Source organism: Microcaecilia unicolor, chromosome 11, assembly GCF_901765095.1.
Source record: "Microcaecilia unicolor chromosome 11, aMicUni1.1, whole genome shotgun sequence".
Taxonomy (NCBI): Eukaryota; Metazoa; Chordata; class Amphibia; order Gymnophiona; family Siphonopidae; genus Microcaecilia; species Microcaecilia unicolor.
In genome coordinates, this window is record NC_044041.1 from 115,308,084 (window position 1) to 115,332,507 (window position 24,424).

At 42.6% G+C, this 24,424-nt stretch overlaps 1 protein-coding gene and 1 long non-coding RNA gene across 2 annotated transcripts in view; both read left to right on the forward strand.

Moving 5' to 3' along the window:
- Nucleotides 1-24,424, forward strand: part of MACROD1 (mono-ADP ribosylhydrolase 1) — a gene marked incomplete in the record, with an annotated part of 1,234,860 nt that overhangs the window by 949,946 nt on the left and 260,490 nt on the right.
- LOC115479861 lies at nt 8,391-23,300 on the forward strand. The gene is made up of 3 exons (XR_003943764.1): nt 8,391-8,467; nt 17,536-17,538; nt 23,270-23,300. It is a non-coding gene; the product is annotated as an uncharacterized LOC115479861 (long non-coding RNA).

Below are 24,424 nucleotides of genomic sequence, written 5' to 3' on the forward strand. Positions count from 1 at the left end.
ACACCATTCAGGAGAGCACTGCAGTAATCCAAATCTAAATCTTTTCTGTTTTTCAATCTGCCAGCACAATATAGATACACATGGAGGAGTATAACTACTAGAAAAAAGGAAATAATTATGCCATTGTACAGCTCATTAGAGAGACCTCACCTGGAGTACTATGTCCAGATCTGGAGTTCCTATTATTGTAGCATTACTGTTTTCAGTGAGCCTGGTAGCTAGGGATTTCCAGCTGTGAGAATGCAACTGACCTGCTTGTCCTCAGAGAAAGCGAACCTGTAACAGATTCTCTGAGGACAGCAGGCCAAGTATTCTCACCTTCCCTTTGAGTTGTATTCTTTAGCTATTTTACATGACTGAGGGACCCATGCTCACACGTTGGGTGGGAAGGCACCAGCCCATGCACCGTGGGATGCTGCTAGAAAATTCTACATTAATCTTGCTAGTCAGCATCAGCACCGGGCTCTGTCGGATGACGACACCCAGCTCTGAGAATACTGTGCTCGGAAAACATCTGCTACAGGTGAGTAACTTTGCTTTACTGCAGGATTTCTGCTAGTATTTTATAAAGACATGTGGAGCGGCATTGTAGAAGGGATGTCCAACTCAGAATCTGTATTTCAGACATTTCTGATATATTTTAGAACAGGATCTGCCAACATACAGCCTGTTCTAAAATACATGAGACATGGATGTCCAGCATGAGCATCCATTTTACAAATTGAAATGTCCAAATTATGAACAGGGAAAACAAGAGCATGGACATTTTTGTAGCAGCATAGGAACGTCCATGTTATTAAATGACCATGTGGAGGGGCATAATCGAATGGGGCGCCCAAGGTTTCCTGAGGACGTCCTTGCAGGACGTCCCCGCGAAGGGGCGGGGAAACCCGTATTATCGAAACAAGATGGGCAGCCATCTTTCATTTCGATAATACTATCGGGGACGCCCAAATCTCAACATTTAGGTCGACCTTAGAGATGGTTATCCTTAGAGAAGGTTGTCCATGATTTTCAGTGATAATAGAAACCGAGGACGCCCATCTCAGAAATGACCAAATCCAAGCCATTTGGTCTTGGGAGGAGCCAGCATTCGTAGTGCACTGGTCCCCCTCACGTGCCAGGACACCAACTGGGCACCCTAGGGGGCACTGCAGTGGACTTCAGAAAAAGTTCCCATGTGCATAGCTCCCTTACCTTGTGTGCTGAGCCCCCCCCCCCAAAACCCACTCCCCACAACTGTACACCACTACCATAGCCCTTAGGAATGAAGGGGGGCACCTACATGTGGGTACGGTGGGTTTCTGGTGGGTTTTGGAGGGCTCGCTGTTTCCTCCATAAGTGTAACAGGTAGAAGGGGGGGGGATGGGCCTGGGTCCGTCTGCCTGAAGTGCACTGCAGTACCCACTAAAACTGCTCCAGGGACCTGCATACTGCAGTCATGGAGCTGGGTATGATATTTGAGGCTGGCATAGAGGCTGGAAAAAATATTTATTATTTTTTTTAGGGTAGGAGGGGGTTAGTGACCACTGGGGGAGTAGGGAGAGGTCACCCCCGATTCCCTCCAGTGGTCATCTGGTCATTTAGGGCAGATTTTTGTGGCTTGGTGGTAAAAAAAAAAGGACCAAGTCGCCCAAGTGTTCGTCAGGGACGCCCTTCTTTCTTCCATTATCGGACGAGGACGCCCATGTATTAAGCATGCCCCAGTCCCGCCTTCGCTATGCTTCTGACACACCCCCGGGAACTTTGGTCGTCCCCGCAATGGAAAGCAGTTGAGGATGCCCAAAATCAGCTTTTGATTATGCCGATTTAGGCGACCCTGGGAGAAGGACACCCATCTTATGATTTGTGTCGAAAGATGGGCGCCCTTCTCTTTCAAAAATAAGCCTGATAGATGTCCATGTAGAGCAGAGAGGTAGCCTAATGATTAGAGCACTGGATTGACAACCAGGAGGCACATGTTCCGATCTCACTTCAGCACTTTCTTATTTGATTTGATTTGATTTGATTTTTAATTGTGAGCCCTCTGGGGACAGAAAAATCTACCATACCTGAATGTACACAGCTTCAGTAGCCTTCTTGCTTGCAGGTTTCTGTCCCTGGAGCACTCACAATTAAAAAAAAACAAAAACAAGCAAAGAGCTGAAGCAGGATTTCAACTTTGGTCTCCTATGCTCCCAGCCCACTGCACTAACCATTAGTCTGCTCCTCAACTCTGCCTAAGGTCTATTAAGAAGTTAATTTTAAAAAGATTTTAGTACCGTGAACATCTATAGTTCCTGAAGTTGTCATACAGCCGCGTATCCCTTGCTAGTTTCTTATTTGGGGGAGAGAGGTTAACAGCATCCAGTGGAGGATTAAGGAGGTGTCATGCCTTAGTCCCTCCAGTGTTACCATGTTTAACTATAGTCCATTATTAATAGAAGCGGGGGCTCACTTAAAATCAAATCTTACAATATCCCCAGCACTGCAGTATATTTAGTAGGTATTCTTATATACAGTGGGGGAAATAAGTATTTGATCCCTTGCTGATTTTGTAAGTTTGCCCACTGACAAAGACATGAGCAGCCCATAATTGAAGGGTAGGTTATTGGTAACAGTGAGAGATAGCACATCACAAATTAAATCCGGAAAATCACATTGTGGAAAGTATATGAATTTATTTGCATTCTGCAGAGGGAAATAAGTATTTAATCCCTCTGGCAAACAAGACCTAATACTTGGTGGCAAAACCCTTGTTGGCAAGCACAGCGGTCAGACGTCTTCTGTAGTTGATGATGAGGTTTGCACACATGTCAGGAGGAATTTTGGTCCACTCCTCTTTGCAGATCATCTCTAAATCATTAAGAGTTCTGGGCTGTCGCTTGGCAACTCGCAGCTTCAGCTCCCTCCATAAGTTTTCAATGGGATTAAGGTCTGGTGACTGGCTAGGCCACTCCATGACCCTAATGTGCTTCTTCCTGAGCCACTCCTTTGTTGCCTTGGCTGTATGTTTTGGGTCATTGTCGTGCTGGAAGACCCAGCCACGACCCATTTTTAAGACCCTGGCGGAGGGAAGGAGGTTGTCACTCAGAATTGTACGGTACATGGCCCCATCCATTCTCCCATTGATGCGGTGAAGTAGTCCTGTGCCCTTAGCAGAGAAACACCCCCAAAACATAACATTTCCACCTCCATGCTTGACAGTGGGGACGGTGTTCTTTGGGTCATAGGCAGCATTTCTCTTCCTCCAAACACGGCGAGTTGAGTTCATGCCAAAGAGCTCAATTTTTGTCTCATCTGACCACAGCACCTTCTCCCAATCACTCTCGGCATCATCCAGGTGTTCACTGGCAAACTTCAGACGGGCCGTCACATGTGCCTTCCGGAGCAGGGGGACCTTGCGGGCACTGCAGGATTGCAATCCGTTATGTCGTAATGTGTTACCAATGGTTTTCGTGGTGACAGTGGTCCCAGCTGCCTTGAGATCATTGAGAAGTTCCCCCCTTGTAGTTGTAGGCTGATTTCTAACCTTCCTCATGATCAAGGATACCCCATGAGGTGAGATTTTGCGTGGAGCCCCAGATCTTTGTCGATTGACAGTCATTTTGTACTTCTTCCATTTTCTTACTATGGCACCAACAGTTGTCTCCTTCTCGCCCAGCGTCTTACTGATGGTTTTGTAGCCCATTCCAGCCTTGTGCAGGTGTATGATCTTGTCCCTGACATCCTTAGACAGCTCCTTGCTCTTGGCCATTTTGTAGAGGTTAGAGTCTGACTGATTCACTGAGTCTGTGGACAGGTGTCTTTCATACAGGTGACCATTGCCGACAGCTGTCTGTCATGCAGGTAACGAGTTGATTTGGAGCATCTACCTGGTCTGTAGGGGCCAGATCTCTTACTGGTTGGTGGGGGATCAAATACTTATTTCCCTCTGCAGAATGCAAATAAATTCATATACTTTCCACAATGTGATTTTCCGGATTTAATTTGTGATGTGCTATCTCTCACTGTTACCAATAACCTACCCTTCAATTATGGGCTGCTCATGTCTTTGTCAGTGAGCAAACTTACAAAATCAGCAAGGGATCAAATACTTATTTCTCCCACTGTATGCATTTCATTACATATGTACAGGAACATTCCTAAACAGATCCTCAGCTGGTAACTCTTTTCACACAGGAAACTCACCTCCCTGATTCACCATAATAGTCACTGGCTGTTTATAGCTTTACTAGTAAAACAGGCCCGTTTCTGACACAAATGAAACGGGCACTAGCAAGGTTTTCTTCGGAGTGTGTATGTTTGAGAGAGTATGTGTGAGATTGACTGTGTGTGAGAGAGAGAGACTGAATGTGCGAGTGTGTGTGTTTGTGTGACAGAGAGAGAGTGAGACTGCTGGGTGTGAGTGTGTGTCCTCTGTCCCCCCTCCAGCCACCCAGCAATTCTCCTCTCTCCCCTGCTCCCCCTCCAGCCGCCCAGTGATTCTACTTTTTCCCTTGCCCCCCTCCAGCCACCCACCGATGCTCTTCTCTCCCCTGCGCCCCCTCCAGCCACCCACCAAGTCTCCTCTGTCCCCTGCTCCCCCTCTAGCCACCCAGTGATTCTCCTCTGTCCCCTGCCCCCCCTCCAGCCACCCAGCAAATCTCTTCTCTCTCCTGCCCCCCTCCAGCCACCCAGCAATTCTCCTGTCTCCCCTGCTCCCCCTCCAGCCAGCCAGTGAATGTCCTATCTCTCCTGCCCCCCCCCCCTCCAGCCACCCAGCAATTCTCCTGTCCCCTGCCACCCCCTCCAGGCACCCATAAATTCTGCTCTCTCCCCTGCCCCCCCTCCAGCCACCCAGCGATTCTCCTTCCCCTTACAACACCACACCGCCCAAATCTCTGCCCCTCCGCCAACCCCCCAACCTTCGCTGCCATGCACAGCTCAGCGTGCATGCCCTCTGAACGGAAGAGCCAATCGCCGCCGTGCGCCCACCCTCCCACCTGTGGTTGGTCAGTGCTGTGTGTGACGTACCCAGAAGTACGCTGACGTCACTTCAGGAGATGGATACAACTTTAGAGAGAGCATGAATGCTTCAAGGCTTCACTTTCTCAGCTTCAGAACGTTGGAGGTGCGTTTTATTATATAGGATAGTCTAAAACTTATTACTTGCTTAGCTCTTAGCATTTTAATTATCACTGAGATATAAACTTATCTTTTAAAGGACCAGTTGCCGACATGGACCATGTTTTGCAACAAACTTGAGAGGACACATGCAGCAAAGAGCATAATAATCAGACAACATATGAAACAGGACTGAGCTCTGAAGCAGTATTTGTTGTGAAACATGGCCCATATAAAGCTATAAAGAGCTATGAATCACGGAGGTGAGTTCCCCATGTGAAAAGAGTTACCAGGTGAGGCTTTGTTTAGGAATGTTCCCGTACATATGTAATGAAATGCATATATAAGGATATCTATTAAATATATTACAGCGCTGGGATCTTGAAAGATTTAATCCCTTCAGTGGAAAGCTACTCAATCAGAGCACCTTTCTGAAACCATCTTTTTGGACATAGATGTCCCTTCCCTTTCTGAAATCAGAGTTGGATATCAGCCCCCCCCCCCCCTACCACCACTGTCCTGCCCAAAACATGCCCGGACCACACCCCTTTGACATATGGATGTACTACAGTTTCATAAAACACAACAATTTCTCTCAACAAATGGCACTAAGTACTTTCATGAGACTATGATTCTGTGAAGTGCATAAAATGTTTTTTGATTTTTTTAAGAACAAGGGGAAAAAGCCTCTGAAAGAAGCCCAACTACCAACCCAGATGATCGTTTACAAAAACGAGGGTTGAGGAAAGTCAATGGGCTATTTATCTTCACTGGCACCAAAAAAACCCTTATTTCTTTAGGTTTCCCTTGAGACAGCTCACAGCGAAGCTCTGGCCAAAGTCGGTGTGACGGACTGACCATCTACACGTTGTTCACTACATTTGAAAATTAAGTTAAATAACTTTTCACTTTTCTTTGTGGATCCAACCAAAGTCAGTTCTGTGAAGTTAGCATTTTTTACCTAAAGAAATAAAAGTTTTTTTGGTGCCAGTGAAGATAAATAGCCCATTGACTTTCCTCAAAACCTCGTTTTTGTAAACGATCATCTGGGTTGGTGGTTGGGCTTCTTTCAGAGGCTTTTTCCCCTTGTCCTTAAAAAAATCAAAAAAACATTTTATGCACTTCACAGAACCATAGTCTCATGAAAGTACTTAGTGCCATTTTTTGAGAAATTGTTGTGTTATATAGTACTAGTACTCTCTAGTCCTTGTTGTGATATATTTGTACTACAGTTTCAGACATCTATATCCTGGCTTTATAAAATTAGATTTGGACATCCATGTAATATGGATGTCCAAAACACAAATAGAGCTTCTTAAATAAGGACACTAGGTGCCTTCCTGCCCTATTAACTTAGGCACCCTGCTAAAACATTATCCACCTAATCATTGGGAGAAGAGCCAGACTTTCACCTGCTTCCTGATGAATGTAGTCTTGAGTCAGGGTCATTCATTCTGCTAGTGAATTTCAGAGTGTGGGGGTTGCTCCTGAAAAGGCTGGCTGGTGGGTGACATCACCTGCCTGTCCTTTAGAAAAACAAAACTGAAGTACAAGCCCCTCAGCCTTCTGCTGGATGAGTTAACCAACTTGGTCACATAAGCCTAGAATTCATCCAACACCCTCGTCTTCACTCCTTTATATAAAATGTCTTTAGCAATGAAGGGAGCCTGAAGCTTAATGTAGCACCAGATAATTTAACAACCCTGCTGTAAATAACAGGTGGGGATAAGGTGTTAGATTAGTTAACTCAGGCGTATGCTGCTAATTTAATGTGGCAGACTTACAAGAGTGAAATGGCATGCACATATGCGTATGTGTGTTTTTCCATGCTGGCTTTGTGTATATAGGGTTGTGTCAATATCTATTTGTGTATATGTTTCTGGATGATTGTGTTTGTGTCTGTGTGCATATGATTTAAATGTCTCCTGCATGTATGTTGGTTTGTTTGTGGAAATTATATTCTTTCCTGTGTACTCTAGGGATTACTCTGGTTGCTGTTTCACCTTGTTTTGCATATTTTTATACTTAAAGACACAATACTATAAACCTCAGACTTTTGTCTATGAGAACATTTATGTTCTACTCTTCCCAAGGTGACTGCAACTGCTGCAGGATAGAGGAGCCAGGGTTTTCTTTAGACTGAGGCGAGGCCTGGTTCATTAATGAAAGCAGGGATTTTTATAGGCTCTGCGCTCTCTGACAACCTGCCAACTCCTTGCTCTGCGTACAACCAGGCCTATAAATAGTCTTGGTAGCTTTCCTCACTTTGGGAAAGAGTTGTAGTGGGTAGAAGATCTGGCCTATGCACTCTTCTTGGCTCCCATCTCCTTCCACTGATCCATGCTGCATAGCCATCTCCAGGCCTCTGTGATGCAAGTACCATGCCATTATTCCAGCCACACAACCTGATGTGGTTGTACTTTGTTCACGTGCCTAAAGAGATCTTTAGTGTAGATCTATGGAATGAGGACTGTCTTATGTATATCTGTACAGCAATGTGTACATCTAGGAGCAAAATGATTAGTAGTAGTAGATCCTGGTAGGCAACCTTCTACTGCATTAGAATTTGGGTTTCAGAAAGGCTTTGCTGAGCCATGCTGATCTCTCTGTCATTGCTAGCATACATTGTTCTTTCTTTCACTCACATCCTCTGTCTCTCACACATACATGTTGCTGTCTCTCAATACACACCTACCCTGTTATCTCCGACAATTTAGCTTCTTTGTCTTATCACTCTTGTATGTTGATCCCCATTCACACATATTGTGTTTTCTCATTATTCATACACACTGGACTTTATCTTGTACACATTACTGTCGCATCACTTGTGAACACAGAGTTCTCTCTCACACATGTTGCACATGTGGAGTTATCATGTTTATGTCTCTCCCCACTCATACACAATGTGTGCCTTCTAATTCATGCTTCTTTTCTCTCCTCTTCCTGTCATTCTCTGTTTTTCTGCAAGTATAAATGTTGCAGAAAAGAGCAGCAGGGCATTTGTCACAAGGACTACGAATAACAATAAGTCAGAAAACCCTTGTGATTTTGTGCACTATCCCTCTAATTCTGGAAAGTTGCGCAACCAAACTTCCAACTAGTATGCAAATTTGCATGCACAGCTATAAAATAAGGTCGATTTAGTTAGCTGCTAATTGGTCGGTTAACAACCAATAATTGTCAATTATTGGTGTTAATTGAAACATAGAAAAATGAAGGCTGATAGAGGCCATGGGCCCGATATTCAGCCACCGAAGGGCTTCGCATTTGCTGTCCGCTGCTGGCGATAAACCTAGATATTCAATGCCTGCTATTTAAGCTGCCTGTTATGACCACTCAACATAGCTTGTTAGGCACTGAATATCCATGCCTAACTGGCTATGTCATGAGATATAGCTGGTTAGTAGCTAGCTGCTAACCAGGACATTCAGCAGGAGATAACTGGTTATCTCCCACTAAATATCCGCGGTTAGGCAATTAAACCCTTTTTAACCAGCCAGGAGCTGTTCCTGGCTGGTTAAATAGTTTTGAATATCGGGGGGCATGTGGCTTATCCAGTCTGCCCATCCATGCCATCTGCTGTCCCTTTCATTTCCTTAGAGATCCTGTGTACTTGTCCCAAGCTTTCTTGAATTCAGATACTGTTTTTTTTCTCCACCTCTTCCACTGGGAGGCCATTCCACGAATTCACTACCCTTCTTGTGAAGAAGTATTTCCTCAGATTACTTCTAAGTCAATCCCCTTTCACCTTAGTCAGTATTCTATAAGTTGGGCGCTGAAATTCCAGAGCGCGCAACTTGAGAGGGACATAGGCAGATAAGGCAGTTATGTGCACGGGTTATAGAATATAAGAATAGCTATACTGGGTCACACCAATGGTCCATCTAGCCCAGTATCCTGTTTCCAACAGTGGTCAATCCAGGTCACAAGTACTTGGCAGAAAACCAAATAGTGGCAAGATTCCATGCTACCAATCCCAGGGCAAGCAGTTGCTTCCCTTTGTCTGTCCCAATAGCAGACTATGGACTTTTCCTCCAGGAGTGGAGTGGAATGGGTAGACATGAATCGTTTGTTTACTCTTTCCAAAAATACTAGGATTAGGGGGCATGTGATGAAGCTACAAAGTAGTAAATTTAATACGAATCGGAGAAATTTTTTTCACTCAACGTGTAATTAAACTCTGGAATTTGTTGCCAGGGAATGTGGTAAAGGCTGTTAGCTTAGCGGGGTTTTAAAAGGGTCTGGATGGCTTCCTAAAGGAAAAGTCCATAGACCATTATTAAATTGACTTGGGAAAATCCACTGCTTATTTCTGGGATAAACACAATCTGTAGTTTGTGGAAACATATATATCAAGCAATGCTATTGTTTGTTGAGGGGACATCTCATCCAGTCACGAAGGCAATTGCAATCACATGTGTGATGAGCCTGCAGCTTTGACGATTTTATAATCATAGACAGCCCCCAACCGCCTATAGTGCAACAAACTATCACTCAAAAAAATATCCTATTAGTGCTCAATAAACCATAAATACCTATAATTGTCTCTTTTTATCATTTTTCATATGTTTACTGCTGTTGCACCATTGCTTCTTAACTGTAGCAAACTTGCGTAAACTTGTGTCAGTATCAAAAAACCGTGAAGCCGCCACAAACTTCACAGTATTAGACCCAGTTCATACTGTATTGTGCCATGTACCAAACTATTATGGCTTGCTGAATCACTTCTTACTACAGAGTCTTTATCTGTGATTTATACCAGATATAAAATTGTGGCACTTATCTGCGATTAGTCCGCGATGTACACTAGATCCCGACAGGAGCCTGTTTCGCATTGACAGCTTTGTCAAGGGAAATTCTTCGTGTACGGACTCTGTTGTAAGAAGTGATTCAGCAAGCCATAATAGTTTGGTACATGGCACAATACAGTATGAACTGGGTCTAATACTGTGAAGTTTGTGGCGGCTTCACAGTTTTTTGATACTGACACAAGTTTACGCAAGTTTTCTACAGTTAAGAAGCAATGGTGCAACAGCAGTAAACATATGAAAAATGATAAAAAGAGACAATTATAGGTATTTATGGTTTATTGAGCACTAATAGGATATTTTTTTGAGTGATAGTTTGTTGCACTATAGGCGGTTGGGGGCTGTCTATGATTATAAAATCGTCACAGCTGCAGGCTCATCACACATGTGATTGCAATTGCCTTCGTGACTGGATGAGATGTCCCCTCAACAAACAATAGCATTGCTTGATATATATGTTTCCACAAACTACAGATTGTATTTGTCACAAAGGTGGAACATTGCCATACAGATTATTTTTTGATTATTTCTGGGATAAGCAGCATAAAATGTATTGAACCTTTATATGATCTTGCCAGGTATTGTGACCTGGATTGGCCACTGTTGGAAACAGGACACTGGGTTTGATGGACCTTTGGTCTGTCCCAGTGTGGCAATACTTATCCAAACTTTTTTAAAACCCGAATACGCTAACCACTGTTACTACATCCTCCAGCAAAGGGTTCCAGAGCTTAACTATTCATTGAGTGAAAAAACATTTCCTTCTATTTGTTTTAAAAATATTTACATGTAACTTTCTTGAGTGTCGGTGTCCCCTTTTCTTTGTACTTTTGGAACGAGTAAAAAATTGATTCACTTCTATTCATTCTACACCACTCAGGATTTTGTAGACCTCAGTCATATCTCCCCTCATCCATCTCTTTTCCAAGCTGAAGAGCCCTAACCTCTTTAGCCTTTCCTCATATGAGCCATTGAGATAGCGTAAGTTCTTACACCTAAAATTAGGCACGTAAATACGGACTTACTCTAGTATTCCATAATGGCAGCGGCACGCACAACTGCCATTATTGAATTCGCATGCATCATCCCAGCACCCATCTGTAGGCCATCTATATAGAATTACCCCCTATTTCTCTTGCAGGAAAAGGGGGCTCCAGATTGGGGGGGACGGGACTATGTGTAATTGTGAAATCTGTGGACAAAGGATACACTGTCTCAACACTGTGCCTGCAAACTGTGAAGTGCAGGCTTTTTGCCTAGAAAATTTACTTCTGGCCCATAGTCTTTCGAAATAAAGACCCTTTCATCACTTAGCTAAATCAGATCATCCTGGAGTGAGTTACAAAGCAGTGCAGCTTGCTCAAAATCCCTCTCTTTAACAGAGTCAGCCTTTTGGATTTGGCGGAAGGTTTTTTTTTACTGGGGAGCCACAGTCTAAGCTTCCTCCAGGCTGTGCTTTTCACTGTCTTATGTACGGAGAAACTAGCTTGAAATGCAAGGCAGCTGTTCTCACAGTTTACATTCTCCCCAAAGCACACTTCGGGTTCATGTGAGGTGCTATAAAAATCAGTCTTGCTATCTACATAAAATCTCTTTGTTACTTGATGTGTTCAGCCAGAAAGTTGATTAAGAAGGGTACTAAAGGATGAATAGTGAACGGTCTCTGGGCACAGACATGTACCCACAGCAAGTGTTCCAAGCTGGAACCTGTGGTCTTCGTTTATAGCAGGAAAATGAAGGACACAGGCTGGCATCAGGGATTTCAGTGGCAGAATTGTGTGGATGTGTATAGGTGGCTCTCAGTTCCGGAACAGCAAGATGTACTGCAGAGCAGGATTCAGTTTCCTTGACAGAGCTACTTCTGTGAAGTTTGATATATATTCGTTTGTTTTTACACACTCCAACAAGGCATCTTAAATAAATAAATAAAACACAAAGAAATCATTTTCCTGCTGCTAGAAAAGTGACACCTCTGGTCACTGGGAAAGCGTGAAAAATATTCAGTCTGAATGTGAGAAAAACGCTCATTCAGTTTCTCTTGTTCTTCTTTCTTGGAAAAAAGCAAAGCAGATGTTGTTTGTCCAAAGCAAGCCTGTAGATCTCACTGAAGACATTTAAGATGAGTTAATGTGCACCTTCCTGTCATTCTCTTAGAGTGTGCTACATTCTCCTCACCCTTTTTCTACTAGTTTATCTTATTTCCTTTCCTTCTCCATCCCTTTCTTTCTCTCCTTCCCCTCCTCTCTTTCAGTGCTTTTCATGTCTTTTTCTCTCTGCCTCTATCGTTGCTTATCTCTCTTCCCTTTTTCATCTCTCTCCTTTCCCCTCCTTTCTCCCCAACTCATTTTCTCCATGGTTACAGGTTAAACACAGTAATCTGCTCTTAGCTGGGCTGCCATCTCATTAATAAGAATCTTAATTCCTCTGAGCGGGCAGAGGTCAGCAGTTCTGGCTTTCCAGACACAGGCAGATATTACTATTAAAGTCTGCAGGCTGAATCTCGTTTAACATTCAGCAGAGACAGGAGAAGGAAAGTGCAGAGGGATACTGTAGAGAAATACCAGGAATAGTACAGACAGATTCTGTCCATGTGTGTTTTCCTTTCTAATCTACCCTGAGGCACATGTGATGAGAGGATCCCCACACTGAGCTGATGATGATGCTAATATTAAGTTTACCCAAAGGCTTCTCCTTCATAATCTGGCTTCATATTGCACAGCTGGTAGTGTTGCTTGGGTGGTGGGGGGGACCTTGGTTTGTATTCATTTCATTTGCCCATCTCATCAGCTCTCGGATCAGGCATCCTTATCTGTCTGCCAAGCCGGTCATCCTTACAGAGCTGACTCTTAATGGAGGTCTTTGCTGCAGACCTGAGCTTCAGGGAGTCTGCTAGGCAGGTGTGCGCTGAAAGGGACATTCCAGAGAATCCAAATGAGTTTTGCATACCTTCAACCCCCTCTAGCATCCAGGGAGATTAGCAGAGGGCCATAGAGCAGCATATTGAATGATCAGTCCTGTGAATGTAGGCTTCCCCAGCCAAAGCCTACATTCCCCCAATCTCAACCTCTCTCCATCCTTCCTAATGTTTGATAGGCTCAGTCTCTTCAGGCCAGATTAAGAGCTCCATGGCTGTCTCCTTCAGCAATAGCGGGATACAGTGTGGGATCAGTTTATTTATTTACTAGGATTTCTTTACCGCTTTTTTGAAGGAATTCACTTAAAGTGGTCTACAGAAAGAATTTGTCAAACATACACAAGAGTGACACAGGGAGCATATACTGTAGCAGGACATGTTTATCTACTCCTATCCTAGCTTTGATAATATTCAAGCACTTTTCTGACTTCACATGCACATTTTTTAAAATTAGTCCTCTTTTTTTTTTTAACTCCTGTAAATCTATCTGTTTGTTCCATCTTTGCTTACACCCTATACTGCGTATTAAAATGTTTTTATTGTGTATTGTGTTGACACTAGAATTTAGCATACCATGTCATACCTTGTACTGTTATTGGAATACTTTTACTCTGTAATTTTGCTTGTGTCATGCTGAAGTCTTCACTCAGGGATATTCAGACCCATTCTAGAACCTGGACAAGATTACAGGGTCATTTTACTAAAGGAGATTAGAATCTGGGTTTAGCACGGCTTAATGTGGGACTTGCCTACACACTCAGCCTGGGTTCAATGGACCAGTATTTGGGGCTTTTTTTTCCAGGTCCCATTCTAATTTTTCCATTAGCATGTGGAACTTGCAAAAAATTAACATGGGAGCACTTACTGCCTCCTGTTTAAGAGACATTAAGGGCCCTGTTCACTGAGCCGTGTTTAGGCGTGTTAGCATCTTTAATGCAAGTTAACCATTTACGCGCATTAACCATGTACATGCCTACAATATCCCTATAGGCGCCTACACGGTTAGCACATGCGCTAATTGTAGGCATGTTAAAAACGCTAGCATGCCTTAGTAAACAGGACCTTAAATGCTCCCATGTTACCTCCAAGTTAGCCAGTTAGTGCACACCAATGTGAACGCGCCAGCTGGTTAACACTTTCACACCCATTCTCCGCCCACGACAAACCCATCTAAAAAAAATTTTTTTTTAAGTTAATGTGCACTTCATAGCATCCTAACAGACCAATCCAGACCAATAGGTTGTGTCTGTCTACCAGTGGATGGAGAGAAAGAATAAAAATAGTTCTCTTGTGATTCGCCCCTTAAGGGTATCGTGCTGCATAGACTGTTCAGTATTTCTCTGTTTCCTAAGTGGTGAGTTCTGCTGATGACCTGCTCCGGACCTGGGTTCTAACTAGTTTCAGTTGAAGTTTAAATACCCCTTTAGGATTTTGTGCTCCTGAGCCAGTTTTATGCTGAGTCTCATAAGTATTGCCATACTGGGACAGACCAAAGGTCCATCAAGCCCAGCATCCTGTTTCCAACAGTGGCCTATCCAGGTCACAAATACCTGGCAAGATCCCGAAAAAGTACAAAACATTTCATGCTGCTTATCGCAGAAATAAGCAGTGGATTTTCCCCATTTTAATAATGGTCTATGGACTTTTCCTTTAGGAAGCCGTCCAAACCTTTTTTAAACCCCACTAAGTTAACTGCCTTTACCACATTCTCTGGCAATGAATTCGAGAGTTTAATTACACGTTGAGTCAAGAAAAATTTGACTTGGAGATGCCTGTTTGCTTGCTTCCTGAACCAACTTCTCAGTTGTGTTTCATTTGATTGGGGGTGCTTATTTGGCTTATTCTCCTAAACAAGGTGCTCAGCTGTGCTTCAGTCGAGTTGGGTATGCGCTCCTGAGCTTGTTCTCCTGATCCAGTTTAATATCATTTCAGTTGGGGTGCCTTCTTTGGCATAAGCTCCTGTTTAAAAAAAAAAAGGCAGTTGTTCTATGGGGCTGAGGTATATCTCAGAGGTCTCTGAGATTCTTACCACCCCTCACCTCCATTCTCCCCTTCTGGACCATGGATGCCTCTTTTGGAAGTCAGCCTGCATTTGGTGATCCTGTTCTGATTTATTTCAGCTATTTCAGTGCACTAGTGTTGTCTGTGTTTCTGTTCATTTCTCACAGCAAGGACTGATTCCTGCTCAGCTGCATGAGTTACTGACAGAAAGCCTTGTTCTTCCATTTTTTAAATCTGTTAATATTTACCTGTGACTCTTTATGTGGAAGACTAGCTTTTTATTTATAAGTGCTGCTTTAAATTTTCTGACATAGCTTTTTCCCGCCAGAATTCTCTTCCTGTTTCTGTCAGCCAGTGTTTTGGGGTTTTTTTTTCTAATTATGCTGCCTGACTGTCCTAGCTGTATGACTCTCAGTAGACAAATCTGGACATTTATTAGCTCTTCTCTCCTTACGTTGAAAAAGAAAAAGAGGAAGCTTGTCACAGATATCAGTAATAGAAGTGAGCCCTTATGCTGATCCAGGGACAAGCAGTCAGAAGCCCAATGCTCCACCTGCGGCAACCACCGTTCCCCAGCGGTTGAGCCCCTGGGTTCAGGTGGCCAACAGGACTTAGGAAGTCGGGCGAGTGAGAGGATGGGCTCAGTCAGAAGGAGGTGAGGACAGAGCTATTTTTATTTTTCTTACATTTGTACCCCACGCTTTCCCACTAATAGCAGGTTCAATGCGGCTTACATATTATATACAGGTACTTATTTGTACCTGGGGCAATGGAGGGTTAAGTGACTTGCCCAGAGTAACAAGGAGTGCCTGTGCCTGCAGTGGGAATCGAACCCAGTTCCCCAGGACCAAAGTCCACTACTCTAACCACTAGGCCACTCCTCCACAGAAGTTGAGTCCAGGCAGTGGTCAAGGCAGGCGGTGACCAGCAGAAGTCAGGTTCAGGCAGTGGTCAGGGCAGGTGGCGATCCAGCAGAGGTCAGGTCCAGGCAGTAGTCAGGTCAGGTGAAGAGCAACAGGAAACGCACCAGACTTCAAGAAGGTAGTAGCTGAGGCAATGAAGTAGTGAGAAGTTCCTGGTTTTAAAGTGAAGGCGTCTGACGTCAGAGTAGGTGCACCCAGAGTGTAGACGGGCCCAAACTGGAGATACTCAGAAGAGAGGTATTAAGTGCCTCGTGGGTATGTACATCTGGCTCCATGTTTGATATTCCAGTTTTGTAACACAGCTCACATTAAGTGCCTCTCCCTTTTATTCTTTCTCAGCTATGGATCCTGAGGTCAGATAATTGCTAATCTGGAGAGCTGTTTTTGTGAATATGTTGGAACATACTGCTTGCAGTTCATTTGTACGTCGGTTCTCATATCAGCTGTATGTGGTGCCTTACGTAGTCTTATTCTTCTCATGTAAGATCTCCTAACTATGAGGGTCCTTTACAAAACCTCGCTAGCATTTTTAGCATACAGTAAAAATCAGCATGTGCTAAATGCTGAGGCGTTTAGCACAAGCTGATTTTTAGCATGATTTTTTTTACTCATTCCAAAAGTACAAAGAATAGGGGACACTCAAGGAAGTTACATGTAAATACTTTAAAAACAAATAGAAGGAAATATTTTTTTCACTCAATGAATAGTTAAGCTCTGAAACTCTTTGCCGGGGAGGATGTAGCAGCTTTGTAAAAGGCTCCCTATATGTCTGTGCTAGAGATTAGACTATTTATGATTGCCTAGGACGTCAGCTGTATTTCCCACACGAATGTATTCTCTGTTTTCTGATATTACAAAATTATCTATAGTTTTACCTGAGAAAATAATCTCAGTTTCAGCAAGGGAAAAAAAGGATTCCTTTTTTCCTTTATTTTCTGTCCTAGGGACATTTCCTACTCATTTAAAAAAAAGCAAAATAAATCTGAACTGAATTGTTTAACTATGCATAGAGTTGTCCCAGTTGGCTTTTTTTTTTTAAAAGGTAAAGGCAGTTGTGGGTTGTTGCTGTTTTTTGCATTCTGTTTATATTTCTTATCTAGTTAAAGCTGTATAAATCAGCTGTTGGCTGTTTTCTACCAAGTTACATGAGCATGATCTGCTTCAACATGAGTACTGACCTGACTTACCAGATTCAGCATGGTAGCACTACTTTTCGGTTATGGAAATAGTACAGCCAAAGAAGTTTGGCAGCCAGTCATGATTCAGAGCTGGACCAGCTGCCCAATTGCACAGTTCTTCCATTCAGCTGTGGTGCACTTGACTTCCACATGTAGTGCACAGTTCTTACAACTCTTCCGCTGTACGATTCCCTAATGTGGCTGTGCCACACGATCTTTACCTACCACAACATCACTTTGTATTTGTTCACACCGGAGTCAGCAAACGCCTCTCCGGTACTATGTAAGCCACATTGAGCCTACAAATAGGTGGGAAAATGTGGGATGCAAATGTAACAAATCTTATATAATAAAACTCACCCTCAACGTTCTGAAAACACTGACGTCACTTCTGTCACTTCCTTCAAGACGGGTTCGAAGGGTTCGTGGTGGTGAAGCCACCAAAATCGCCAAGTCTCGGGACCCCGCCCTTGCGTCACACGTGATGACGTCGAGGGCGGAGCAATGGCGTCACACACTGAGGGCGGAGCAATGGTGAACGGTGCGTTCAGGAGGTGTGGACCAATGGCGTCAGAACGACGAAGGGGTCGGTAGGTAGATAGGGAGGGAGGGAGAAGGGGGGGGAGGGTGTTGGGGAGGAAGACCTTGCTAGCACCCGTTTCATTTGCTCCAGAAACGGGCCTCTTTTACTAGTAAATAAATAAATATCTTCTTGTGCTTCACAGCCCCTGTGTGGCTTGTTGACCACCTGGGTTGCAAGTTTTCTGCATCCACTTGTATTGCACAGGATGGCAGCCTCCTAGATTGTGCAGTTGGAATAACCACCTGTGTTGTGCAGTTGCAACAACCACCTGGGCACAGGCCACCTATGTGGATAAACTACTTATTGAGATGGAACAGAGGATTATTTTTGAATGTAAAACTGTGGAGCCCATTGGGCTTGCCTTACTAGCCTATCTTCAGCCTCTTCGTTTCTGTATCTATTTTACATGTTGATCATTATGTTTTTTTGAGTGTTATTCATTCTGCCATAATCTAATGTTTTAAGATGCTTTTGGTGCTATTCTTCCACCGTTTAATTTAGTTATTAATTATTTATTACTTTATTTGAGTACTTATATATTTATGTTTAAGTCTGTTTATTGACGTATTATATAAAACATGTATACATAATGTTCAAAGAACAGCCTTTCAAATACAACTGATACCTATCAATCAATCCACATACGTCAAAACATTTTCTTCTTTTAGCCCCGAACAACCTCCCTCCCTCCCTCCACCCTCCCCTCCTTTAGACAGATTTATTTACCTCTGTTTCTTAATTCTACCAAGTAAACTGTGAAGTGAACATGGAATTAGACATTTTACAGTATATAAAGACTCTGCGGCAAACTCTTCCATCTGAATTAAAGCAATACTGTATAACGGCATTGAGTACTTATATATTTATACTTTTACTTATTTATTTGCTTTTGTATCCAAATTTTTTTTATAAATGATTTACATTGTTTTTAAGAGCAGTGTATGGAGACACGCATTTATGCATGCATGTTGGTTGCCATCGTGCACGTCTGTGCATCCTGTTTTTCTCTTTTATTTCAAAAGTGCTTGCCACACATTTCTCTTTTCTTAGCTTGGCAATTTAGGGTCTTTTGAATCGATATTTGTTTATGATGATGACATTGGTACAAAATCGCGTTCTGGGTGCGCTCCCGGATTTGACTGAGATTAAGCTTTTTTTAAATATACTATCAGCAAATGAATTTTTCTTTCATTTTTACCTTTGAATTTTAGAGTTACCTTTTTATTCACATTGTTGTAGATGTGCTTTATCATTGCCAGTTTTGAAGCCTGTTCATTGATTGTATTATGTGGTGATGTCACTGGAACACATATGCATTCCACGAAAAAGCTTTTATTTAAAACATTGTATTTAATAGTTTATGCTATATATTTTTTTGAATTGTTTTCTTTTCTTTATTGACATATGTGATACCCCAGTTTTGGGTTTGTATGTAATGTTTATTTTATCTTTTAGCTGGCATACTGCTGGTGATTAGCTTGTTTTAATGAATCAGGATACGTTGTGTATATATATCTCCCATCATGCACTGGTGTCCAATGCTGGTACAATGAGAGGAGCTTCTGAGGATACTGCTGTCAGGCAACAGTGAGTTGATTACCAACTGCTTTTAACCCTTAGAGCTAGCCAGTGCATAAATTATGACTATATACATCCCTGTTGTGATATAACAGACTACATTTGCTTCTTTAGCTGTGCTGAGCATTTTGCTATGTTTAGCTTTGGGATTATGAGTTCTTTAACACTCCCAATATTGGTATGTAATGGTTGAAGCATTTCTGCATATAGCATGGTATTAGTTTGCTTTGCACATTTAGCCTCCTATAAGATGCACTATAGATGGCCTAGTAGGAAAGAGTCAATGGTTACACTCCCTGAATCCCATGTGCACTTGCATACTTTTTATGTAACGCACAGACTTGTCCATATGCATATTATCATTTGTTTTATGAGTATCATCCATCTTGTGTGCTTATTTCTGTATAAGTATTGTATTTTTTGTTGTTAGTGCACATATAGTGCCCTGGCTTCGTCACATTATATATGTACATTGTTTATTTATATTTTATGTGGAGTTATTTGACTATTGTTTTGATTATTATTTGTTTGGAGTCCAATACCCCTGAAGCAGCCCATGAGTGGGCGAAAAAAAAGGACTAGGTTGAGTAATAATTTACTAAAGGTTTACAGTGAAATTACGTCTAGACCAACTGTGTATTGCATTCATTGTTGGTGTGGATCCATAGAGCCTCTCTGTTTTTGTGTTGCTAGCCACCTGTGTGGCACATTTGCAGCAACCTTCTTGGCTACACAGCAGTGCAGTCCACCTACATGGCACAATGCAGAGGCCACTTGCTTGTGGCAGCATATATTGCACATCTACAGTACCCTTTTGGTACTGTAGTTTGGGTACTATCATTTTCATCACCCTTCTCTGTACCTTTTCTAATTCTGCTATATCTTTTTTTTTTAGATGTGGTGGCCAGAATTCCACACATTATTCGTTGTGCAGTCGCACTATGGAGTGATTCAAAGGCATTATAGCATTCATATTTTTGTTTTCCATTCCTTTCCTAATAATTCCTAACACTTTATTTGCTTTCTTAGACTCTGCTGCATGCTGAGCAGAGGGTTTCAATGCATCATCAACAATGACACATTGATCCTTTTCCTGGGTAGTGGCTCCTAATATAGAACCATCATGTAGTTATAGTTTGAATTCCTGTTTCCCACCTGCATCACTTTGCAGTTGCTCACATTAACATTAAGCATCATCTGCCATTTGGATGCCCAGTCTCGTAAGGTCCTCTTGCAATTTTTCACAATCCTCTTGTGACTTAACAACTTTCAATAACTTCGTGTCATCAGCAAATTTAATTACCTCACTAGTTATTCCCATCTTTAGATCATTTATAAATTTGTTAAAAAACAGCGGTCCCAGCACAGACCCCCCCCCCCCCCCCGGGGAACCTCACTATCTACCCTTCTCCATTGAGAATACCGACCATTTAACCGTATTCTCTGTTTTCTATCTTTTAATCAGTTTTTAATCCACAAGAGGACATTACCTCTTATCCCATGACTTTCTGATTTCCTCAGGAGTCTTTCATGAGGTACTTTTTCAAATACATTTTGAAAATCCAGATATACAATATTGACTGGCTCACTTTTATCTACATGCTTATTCACACATTCAAGGAAATGTAATAGATTAGTGAGGCAAGATTTCCCTTCACTAAATCCGTGTTGGCTTTGTCTCATTAATCCATGGTTATATATATGCTCTGCAATTTTGTTCTTTATAATAGTCTCTTCCAATTTGCCCATCACCTACGTCAGACTCACTGGTCTATAATTTCCCAAATCACCTCTGGAACCCTTTTCAAAAATTGGTGTTGCACTGGCCACTCTCCAGTCTTCTGGTACCATGCTTGATTTTAAAGATTAGCTAAATATTACTAAAAATAGCTCTGTAAATTCATTTTTCAATTCTATCAGTACTCTGGGATATATACCATCCACTCCAGGTGATTTGTTACTTTTCAGTTTATTTTATTTTATTTATTGCATTTGTATCCCACATTTTCCCACCTATTTGCAGGCTCAATGTGGCTTACAGAGTTTGGTTATGGCGTAATCATTCCATGATATCAGATACAATTAGTAATGTACAAAGATTAGGTGAGGGAACAGAGAAGGAAGGTGTTAGGCAGGATATAAGGTGGACTGTAATAATTGGGTGAGTTGGTGAGGTAGTTTTGTAAGGCTATGGGTTCTCTATGTAGGCCTTGTTGAATAGATGTGTCTTCAGAGATTTGCGGAAGCTAGTTATTTCATCAATAGCTTTCAGGGCTGTAGGTAATGCATTCCACAACTGCGTACTCATGTAAGAGAAGGTGGTGGCGTATATCAGCTTATATTTTAATCCTTTACAGCTGGGGAACTGCAGATTGAGAAATTTGCGGGATGATCTTATGGCGTTTCTGGGAGGCAAGTCAACAAGGTTTAGCATGTAGATTGGGGCATCTGCGTGAATGATTTTGTGTAATTGCCCCATTATATCTTCCCTGTTTCTGACACTAGTATCTCTCCCATATCTTACTTGGTGAAAATGAAGCAAAGAATTCATTTAATCTCTCCACTATGGCCTTGTCTTCTCTAAGTGCCTCTTTTATCCCTCGGTCATCTAGCAGTCCAATTTTTTTTTTACCAATCTCTTACTTCTAATATACCTAAAATAATTTTTTTTACTATGTGTTGTTGCCTCCAAAACAGTCTTCTTTTCAAAGTTTCTCTTTGCCTTCCTTATCAGCACTTTGCATTTGACTTCCCATTCCTTATTCTGTTTCCTATTATTTTCAGTAGGATCCTTCTTCTGTTTTCTGAAGGATTTTCTTTTAGCTCTAATAGCTAGCTACACCTCACTTTTTAACCATGCCAGCTGTCGTATGGCTTTCCTTCCTCTTTTTTTTAAATACTTGGAATACATTTAGTCTGGCCTTTCAGGACAGTATTTTTGAATAGCATCCATGCCTTATGTAAATTTTTGACCTTTGCAGCTGCTCCTCTAAGATTTTTTTTTCTTTTACCATTCTCCTCATTTTATCATAGTCTCCTTTTTGAAAGTTAAATGCTAATATATTGGATTTCCTGTGTGTACTTACTCCAGAGCTTATGTCAAATCTGATCATGTTATGATCACTGTTATCAGGAGGCCCCAGCACCATTACCTCCTGCACCAGATCATGCGCTCCACTAAGGACTAGGTCTAGAATTGTTCCCCCTCTTGTTGGGTCCTGAACCAGCTGCTCCATAAAGCAGTCCTTGATTTCATCAAGGAATTTTACCTCCCTAGCACACCCTGATGTTACATTTACCCAGTGGCGTTCCTAGCGTGGATGGCACCTGGGGCGGATCGCCGATGTGCCCCCCCCCCTTGCAAAATGACACCTTCCCCCCTCCCCGGCGAAATGACCCCCCCCGGGTGCACGCCGCTGGGTGGGGGGGTGCCGCGGCGCCTGCCTGTGGGCTTCGACTTCGCGAACTTCACTCGTTCGCTGCAGCTCCCTCTGCCCCGGTACAGGAAGTAACCTGTTCCGGGGCAGAGGGAGCTGCAGTGAACGAGCGAAGTTCACAAAGTCGGAGCCCACAGGCGCGCGCCGTGGCACCCCCCAGCGGCGTGCACCCGGGGGCGGACTGCCCCCCCCCTTGGTACGCCACTGCATTTACCTAGTCAATTTTGGGGTAATTGAAATCGCCCATTATTATTGTTACCTGGTTTGTTATCCTCCCTAATTTCTGATAATATTTCTGCATCTGTCTGTTCATCCTGGCCAAGTGGATGGTAGTACACTCCTAGTACACTATCCTTTTCCCCTTTACACATGGATTTTCTATCCACAGTGATTCCAAGATGCATCTTGTGTCCTGCAGAATTTTCAGTATATGTAATTCAAGGCCTTCCTTAAGGTGGTATATTGCTTGCTACCCCTTCACCAATTCGATCCACTCTATCACTGCCATATAATTTGTACCCTGGTATGACAGTGTCTCATTGGTTCCTCCTTCCACCAGGTCTCAGAGATGCCTATTATATATATCTTTTCATTTAGTGCAATATATTCTTACTCTCCAATCTTATTTATTAGGCTTCTGACATTTGCATACAGACATTTCAAACAATGCTTGTTGTTCCTATTTACAACTTGCTCAGCAGTTGGCAGTGATAATTTGCAATCTTAAAAATCTGTCTGCTCTTTATATAAAGACACCTGGAGGCTCATTTTCAAAAGAGAAAAACATCCAAAAAGTGGCATAAACTGGCTGATGGACATTTTTCTCACAAAAACGTCCAAATTGCTATTTCTGAAACCCATTTTTAGATGTTTTTATGCTGTTTGTCTGCAGTGCATCTAAATCACAAGGGGGCATGTTAGGGGCATGCTAAGGGTGGGATTTGGGTGTTCCCAACACTTGGACATTTTTCTGCCATAATGGAACAAAACAAAAACGTCCAAAGCTAAAAGTTGGATTTTTGATCTACACCTGCTTTAATAATGAGTAAGTCACAAAGAAGTGCCCTAAATGACCAGATGACCACTGGAAGAATAAAGGAATGACATCCCATTACTCCCCCAGTGGTCACTGACCCCTTCCCACCCCCCAAAGATGTGAATGAAACAGTACATTACAACCTCAATGACAGCTTCAAAATATTATGACCAGTCCTATTAGAGCTACAAGCAGGTCCCTGGAGTAGCCTAGTGGCCAGTGCAGTGCACTGTAGAGAAGGGGACCCAGTCCCATAATCCACTCAACTGTTACACTTGTGGTGGAAAGTGCAAAAACCTACTGTGCTCACATATAGGTGACACATGCAGCCTTAAGGTCGATCATAGTGGTGTATAGTTGGATATAGTAAGTTTTTGGTGGATTTTGGAGAGCTCCCCATATAAGGGGATAAGGGTGAGATGTGAAATCCATTGCAGTGCCCCACTGCTCTGCTTGGATATCTGTGTGGCCAGTCTACTAAGAATGGTGGCTCCTCCTATATCTCATTGGCTTGTTTTTGTGTGTTTGTCACTTGGACATTTTTTTTCTCTAGAAAGATAGATGTACTAAGCAGAAAATAAACATTTTTCAGGTTTGAAAATGGCTATGTTCACAACTTGATTTTTGAACGTTATCTTCAAAATATCCAAAGTTGGATTTGGACATCATGTTGAAATGCCCCTCCTAGTCTACTATGGCCTCTATTGCAACCTCACCATCGAGATGCCCTACCTTCCCTGTTTTCATGATATCTTTTAAAGATACCTTGTTCCGAACCATACGCTCGAGTGACTGTCAGCCTTCCCCTAGTTTCTAGTTTAAAAGCTGCTCTAACTCCTTTTTAAATATTCATGACAGCATCCTGGTTCCACCCTGGTTAA